Genomic DNA, 6,251 nt, shown 5'->3' on the forward strand with positions numbered 1-6,251 from the left:
GACACAAAATAGGAGTAAAAAAGCGGACCTAGCCCAACGCACGCACTACGGTGATTAAGCCACCGGGAAGCTACAACTGCCCGGAGAGGTGCGAAGCCGTGGGGGAGTTCACTGGAACAGCAGTGCCGCCTCTGAAGCCTCTCCCCCACGTGGGTCAGTTTCTGGAGCAGTCTACCTGGGACCGAGAATTGGTAATTTGTACAAAGTTTAAAAACTCATGTAGCTCTTTCTACTCATTTGGCACTTGTGTGGTAACGGAAAGAACAGTCTCGTCATCAGGTGGTGGGTTTTCTGTCTGGCCAATGATTTGGTCAAAGTCCAAAGGATACCGCAGGAAATATTCATGCCTGAGGAGTTCTCCTACCCCAGCCTTGTAAAAGTAGTCACTGCCATTGGTAGCGATGAGTTTAGTGTTCTCACGTTCAGGGAGATTTAACATTTTTGTAAAGGATGGAAGTTAAATAACTGTATTCAAGCATAAAACCAAAGTTAAATCTTATATCCAATAGATACGGAAGAGCAGATCTAGTAACTGTGAACAGGATGTATGCAGTTGAAAGGGGTGTGTCATTTCATTGAAGCAGAAACTGACTTTTTATGTCTATTTCAAGGCGCTGAAAGTTTATTATTATTTGTTTATTTTGGCTGTATCTTCTGTTGAGAATTTCAGTCTTATGGACTGGTTAGGGGGTGTGCAACAGAAATAAAACCTATTGTCAGCAGGATAGTCTTTGTACACTGGTCCTGAATGCATCAAACTTTAAAATGTTCAAAGCCACATGTTGATGCAAGCTGGCTGATGACTTTCTGTTGGAACAGGGAATACTGCATCTCTAGGAGGGAAGATATGGAAACACAAGTAATGTGCTTAAATTTTGTAGATTTCCAATTGCTTTAAAGTTTAGTGGGTTTATTGCTTTGCCAAATCAAAGTCTAAATTTTGTTACTTTTCTCCAAGATTTCAGTTTTCATTTTAAAAGGAAAACCTTCTAGCATATATTGGTTTTAATTAGAACAAAGTTTAACATCATCTGAAAAACATGTCTGTTGCTAATACTAGATCTTAATTGTACTGGGCCTTACTCCTCTTTTCCTCAGCCTTATTCAGTATCCAAATACATGTGCTGGGTTGAATTTTAAGCTCAAGCTTTTCAGTGTCATGGACTGACAATATAATTGTCAGAAAGGTTGTGGGAGGGCATATTCTTCTCATATTTGTATCCGTACAATTGAGCTGAAATCAATGAGAACTGAATAGAAAAATGAACCCTTAATATTTTTAACGTAATTTTGTGCATAATTTATTTAGATAATGCCAAGAAAATGAAAAATAATTTTAAGGAAATGGAGAAGATATTGGGTTTTATTTGTTGCTTGGAAGATCTCTGGAGTGAGATCTATACCCTATAAGGGAATTGGGAAGTTACTTGGCAACTTGCCTAAAAGCCACTCCAGACCTGTTCATGAATTTAGATGGCAAGCCAAGGTTCATTTTAATTCACAGAAGTGCTTAGGAAAACAACAGAATTTATTAGGCTATATCCAGGAGAGGTTAAATTCACATTCATTCTGTACTGGAGTAGTAACAGCTGCTGTGAGGATTAGCCTTTTGGCTGGTGGGATGAAAGGAAATATAAACTAACTGTACTGTAGATCGAAGTATAGCAGGTTAATATAGTTTACAAAATAATACCAGTTTTTATTGGATTGATTGATTATGTTTTATTTATGGTTTCAATTTATGCCAGTGTAACAATTTTAAATAGGATGGTTTATATTGGTATGGTTAAAAGAACATCATTTTGAAGCATCAGTGGTGTAAATTTTTACATATGAAATAATGAATTTTGATTAGCATTTGTTACTATTTTGAATGCATCCCAGGACAGTTGGTGCTGGAAAATTACAACCATCTGATGACTGGTGGATGTCCCCTGTGAAACACATTGGTGGTCTAAGTCTGGATTTTATTGGAAAAGTGTCAATACAAAATCACCTCCACAGTTGGCATTGATTTCCTTTTTGCTGGTAGTTTCAGGAGAGCGAAAGGATCAGGTGGCTGCTGAGAGTGAACCAGTTTGGGTAGCATCTCAGGAAAAGGGAAGGCAGTTTAGGAGTTTGCATTGTTGCTTTGCCTGCTTAATTGATAAAATAAGGCGATGTAGTTTACCATTCTTTCTGAACAATAAATATGTCAAATTAGTCACAAGAAGTTCTTAGGAAAGAAGAATTCTTCCTTTGGAAAAACACAGTGAAAAATACAAAATGTGAGGTTTGGTAACTGTGCATCCAGCTGCTGTAAGAAGTGAACATAGTGAACCCAGTCAGACTGTGTACATGTCCAGAGTTGGTGACATGACCTTTTTAAAATAAATGGTTGGTTCTCTTGTTCCTGATAAGAAAGTATCTGGAAAGGCTGTGGAACATTTTTCTGAGGGACACAATGGACCAGGTTGGAAGCTCTTTTTACTAAACCTGCGTGGATTAGTCTGAAATTATTTTTCATAGAGTAGGCAGAGAGTGCTGAAGTAAGAGAGATGACACAAATCTTATCCTGTCGTGCAATTAGTCTTTAAAGGAATAATACATTTGGTAGGTTTTGTTTCTGCTTGTTACAGAGTTGGAGTGGGGTATTCTGCTACAGTTATTGGGGTGACCACTTGTAATATGATTGTCTATTTCCAGGCATATTACCTGTGAGCATCCTATTTGCCAGCTTCTTTTGTTTAAGAGAGAGAGTATTATTTTCTCTGGAGTGTTCTTTTAAGATCTGTAAGCCGTGGATTTGCATTGCCATGCAGAGCCCTGGGTAGGTTTTTTTAATTAAGGTGGTGATGATGATACATGAGCCTATGTTGACACATCAAATTGGCTATTTTCTATCTTAAAGATCAAATAGGTATCTGAAGCTGGTTTATTTTCAGATTTCATGTTGATACTTGACAGCAGGGGTAGATTAGTGTGGCTATAGAACTCTGTCCCAAGCATCTGGGTGAAACATACCTCTGAGGGCAGGGAAGAGTTATGGTTAGTTCCACTGGACAAAATCCATTTTTACAAATTGTGACTGAGATGCCTACGAACCTGAAGTAATTGTGCTCAACTATAGCCGTTTTCATTCTGCATGAACAGCTGCCTGCTGTTGCCTATGTAAATATCCTTACTGAGAGAGAAGGAGCGAAGTACACAAAAGTCTTCCAAGTTTGTTTCTTTGGTGCTGTCAGTTTTAACAAGAGCCAATAGCAAGCAAAAGTTGAAGAGCAAACGTCCCTCTAGGTTTTGTCTTTGCGTTGATTATTTTATACTTGTATGTCAAATTTACAAAATTTACAAAACCAAAAAGGATTGCAGATGCTCTTGATTTTTAATTATTTGTCTTGTTTCAGACGAACTTAGGCTGTGCACATGTCATATTCCTATAGGCCACAGGGGGGCAAGATTGAAATTTAAAACACGAAGAATTAGTGTCTGAGCAGTTACAGTGGATAATGTAAATGAACTGTTTTCATTAGTGACCCAGGTTTGCTTCTGTGTCTCATAAAGCTGTCATAATATCACTTAATAATGATAAATTAGATATATATACAAATACTGTCTCCAGTAATTGAGATTACATACATTATTTATAGTAGGGATATAAATCCCACTTCAGTTTGTAATGTTTCCTTTGCTACACTACAAGGGCTTGAGCCAAAGCCCATTAAAGCCATTAGAAGTCCTTCCCTGACTTCAGCATGCTCCGAATTAAGATTTCATAATTTTCAAATTTTATTCTTCCTTTCCGCTCTCATAAAACCTATTAAAAATTTATTGTCAGGAAAAATAATAGTAAATATTTAGTATTATTCAAAATAAGGTAGGATTTCTGCAATTGTTGTTTTCCCCCTTCATAATAATTTTTAATCTACTCAATCTATTACTATTAAAGTCCTGTCCATTGAATCCAAGCACTCACTGAGGCACTGTGAATTAAATCTGGTATCCAGCAGGATGGGACATATCTGGTACCTTTATTTCCACAGTAGGAGGACAAAGCAAGGATCCTGGCAGATTTTTTGCTTTGTTTCATTCTCTGTGGACAGGAACGTTTGGAGGAGATGGCACCCTCCAATTCAAAGGTTAATTAATATTTTTCCCTTCTCTCCTGTTACTAACATAACTAGTCAATACCCTACTGTCATAATTGTACTTTTATCTCTTTTTCACTGAAACTTGACACCAGACCATGGTCTAAAACCTAGACTGTCTGGATTAAACCTAGATGTGTGTTATATGTATAGCCTGGCCTTTTGTCAAAGGATTCAAAAAAATCCAAATCAGATGTGTCTACAAGTTACACTTTGTCATGTTTTGTCACTCTCCCAAAGTAGCCTGGAGATACGATTTTCCTGCTTTTTTATCTAAGTTACATTAGGACTGTTGCATTGATTTATGTTTTTTTTTATTTAATTATCAATTAATTTATCTGATACAGAAGCATATCCTTCTGGTTATAATAGTTCTAATAAAAATTCAATGGTAGCTGCAATATTTTATTTCTTCCAGCCTTTTCTCATAGTAGCTGCTTTATTAACAGACACAACCACTTCATTCTTTAGTTCTTTCAGAATCAGGTGAACACATTTTTCTGCTGATGACTTGTTACAGTTAAATAGATCAGTTTTCCTCAAAACTGTTTCAGTATCTATCATAATTTCCTTTATTTTTTTTTTCCAGTTTAAAGAGCAGTTACCTTGCAACTGGCCATCCTGTTGCTTAGTGATGCCAAGAAACCACTCTTAACTGCATGCCTATTTCCTTCTCATGTTCTTTTTGCCTCTGATACTCCATCTGTGCCTGAGATTCTTTCACAAGTTCACTTACTCTGGTTTGTGTAATTACTTTTCTTTGAATCTCTTAATTGTCCTTCATATTGCTTTCCTATTTTCATCCTAGATTACTTTGAATTCATTTGGATTTTTTAGGTTTTGTTTTGTCACCTTGTTTTTACTTCTTTCCCAAAATTAATTTTCCATGGAAACAAGCTCCTGAAGTTTGCTATTTAAGAATAGACATATTTTTATTTACTTTGTTGTGGTTGTTGATAAGGGCAATGCGTACTTTTGGCTTGCTAGTATGTATTTAAATAGCCTACATGAGAGGGCCAACTTTTTTAACCAATTTCTTACCCATACCAAACAGAAGGGCTTTTTTATACTATTCAATATATAATCCCCTCTCTGCTAAAGGTGGCATTGGAGGGTTTTTTGGCTTGGGTTATTTTGTTTGGTTTCATTTTTTCTTTCCTTTGGATCCAGATTGTAATACAAATTAAATTTGCTTAGGCAAACCCACTGTGTGTTTTTAAAAAGTCATTATAAGGACAGGATCCTGGGGGTCTGACAGAAAAGTTAAAACAGCTGTGCTCTCCAGTACAAACAACACATAAATCTGCAATATCTTCTCCTCATGATCAAATAAATGAAAGAAAAGGCTCAGAAGTAAAAGATATTTTTATCTCACAGAAGCAGAGCTAAAAGGATTTGTTGTCAGTTTACATCTCAGCCAGTTCTGTTAGGCTGTTAAAATCTAATATTTTTTTTCTTTTTTTTTTGAGCAGAAGTATTTTTATTTGGTAGCCAAACAATTTTAGTTAACTGTTTGATAGGAAGCTTGTCTTTAGATCCAAGGATAAATGGTTGTTCAGCTCTTAAGTGACAAGTGTATCTCAGAGGAACAGTTTCCAGTTGTGTTTATTCTTGATATTTTCTATCTAAGCAAATCTAGAAACAAAAATAGACATAGAATTCAAGTAGTCAGATAGTTACCAGAATGTTTTCCCCATTTATTTCCAAGGAAACATCTTTACATTTATTAGGTTGTCCACTAGACTTAATAGGAAGACTCCTAACCATTTTTGGACAAACTGAGTAAAGTGTGATTTCCAGAATAGCCTGGACAAAAATTGTTAATTTGGTGCTATACCTGCGTAATCTGCAGCAAAATATCGGTAAGCATTCTTTACAAAGTGCTTTAGAACTGTGCACCGAATGTGTAACAGCATTTGTGTTTCTTTTTGTTTTCAGAGTGTATGTATCTGGGTAGAAATTGTACATTGTGCTACCACAGCTCTGTCTCTACCCATAATCTCTGTGTGCTTAGCCATGCCATTTTGAAATACACTATATGGTCATTAACATACATCAGTGTTTGGATATTTAGACTAGAATAAGTGCTTGGATCTTTATAAAGGGAAATACTACATATCTAAA

This window comes from Heliangelus exortis, chromosome 9 (assembly GCF_036169615.1).
Source record: "Heliangelus exortis chromosome 9, bHelExo1.hap1, whole genome shotgun sequence".
In the NCBI taxonomy this organism is placed as follows: domain Eukaryota; kingdom Metazoa; phylum Chordata; class Aves; order Apodiformes; family Trochilidae; genus Heliangelus; species Heliangelus exortis.